We start from the raw sequence: 1,769 nt of genomic DNA on the forward strand, positions 1-1,769 counted from the left end.
GTCCGCCGGCCCCCGTCGCCGCCGGCCCCTGGGGTATCCGGTGTCCGCGGAGCCGGCTGCGGCCGGGGGGGGGCTGGCGGGGGCTATCGGGTGACGCAGCCCCGGCCCCTCGGGGCCGCCCGGCCCCCGCGCGCAGAAAGGCCTTTTGTTAAATTAAAAAAAAAGCCCAACTATCCCTGCAGGAAAGGTTGCTGCAGCAACCGCGAGGGCCAAGAAACCGGATTCCCCGTCTGGCATCGGCAGGGCCGATAATCCCGGCTCTCGTTACGGGCCAGCGTCCCCGCGGGAAGGGCCCCGGAGCGGGTCCCGCGCCCCGGCGCCCCGGGGGGCCGGGCGGGTGCTGCCCACGCCGGGATCGGGATCGGGCGCCGGGGCCCTCGCCTTTTCACAACAGCCGGGTGGTGCCGGAATCTTTATCCCAGATTCCGATCCGCGTTCGGAGCTAATTATATCCTGCTCCSTCCGTCCCGCCTCCTCTTTCCACCATGCGTGCGGTGGCCGGCTTCCTGTCCCCACGGTTGTGCAATGGGGGCAAACGGGAGAGATCCCGCCGTTTCCGAAGGCGAACGCGGGGATGGAGGGGAGGGGGGAGGCGCTGGGGGTCCTGCCGGCCCCGCTGCCCCCCCCCCAGCCGTCGTGCAGCCCGCGAGGTTTTGCAAGCGGCGGAGGGGAGCGGGCTGCGCTCGGGGCGTGCGCCCAGCCGCGCTCGCGCCGTGCGTCCCGCGTCCCTGCGGTGCAAAAGCCCCTTCCAGCGAAGGCGAGCGCTGGCCGGCCGCGTTGCACCGGCCTCCGACCGGAGCTTCCCGGGGCGCGCCGCCGCGGGGGAAGCACGCCCGACATGTCCACGCTGGCGGTGCCCCGGACGAGCTCTTGCCAAACCGGGAGCAGCGGGGGACGTGCCAGCGGGGTTGCACACTCCTTGGAGCAGCTTCCAGCCTCCGCGGCTCCCTTGCTCCCCGGCTAAACCAGTTGCTCCGGTTGCTGGTGCCGGGGCTGGGCCCATCTTGTCTCCCCGGCCCACGGGCTGCGCGCGGAGGAGGCTCGCTGGGAGCCTTCCCGAAGGCGCCGCGGGCTCCGGGAAGGGGCTCGGAGGGAGGGGGCCGCGGGATGCTCCKTCGCGGTGCTGGCGACCTCGGTGGTCCCCGGAGCGGCCGCAGCGGCTGCTCCCGTGGGGCCCCGTCCCGGCACCCCGAATTCCTGCGCCGGCGAGTCACGGGCCCGCCTGGCACCCAGGGCCGGTGACTCAGCCCCATCCCGTCCCCGTCCCCATCCCTGTCCCCGCCGGGCCTGACTCACCCCGGCGCTTGCCCGGAGCCGGTCCCCGTGGCCCGACGTGGGGCTCCGTCCCCTGCCGTCCCCTCGGGCGGAGGGCTGGGCCGGATGGGACTGCAGGAAACCGATTCCTGCCCCGTGAGCTGGTGCCACGGGCGGGGAGCGGGATGCTCCTGTCCCCGTGCCCGGGCGGAGCGAGCGCGTCCGGGCTCAGCGAAAGCCGCCCCGCCRGGCTCCCGGGACCCCCGTCGTGTCCCGCGGCCCCCGTGGGAACTCGCTCCGGCTCCCGCGCCAGGGCTCCCGCGTTAAAAATATATGACGATTAAAGGGAAACGCTTGGGCAATTCCCACCCCCTAATTAATTTGTATTAATTAATTTTTTACGAAGCCCACTATTAATAGGGATGGTGTCAGCGGGCGGCTGAGTCACCACTCTCACTCGGCGCGGGCCGCGGCGGCGCGATGCCGAGGCCGAGGCTGGGCGGCGGGAGCCGGGG

Source organism: Rhea americana, unplaced genomic scaffold (genome assembly GCF_003343005.1).
Source record: "Rhea americana isolate MKP2758 unplaced genomic scaffold, rheAme1 scaffold_429, whole genome shotgun sequence".
Taxonomy (NCBI): domain Eukaryota; kingdom Metazoa; phylum Chordata; class Aves; order Rheiformes; family Rheidae; genus Rhea; species Rhea americana.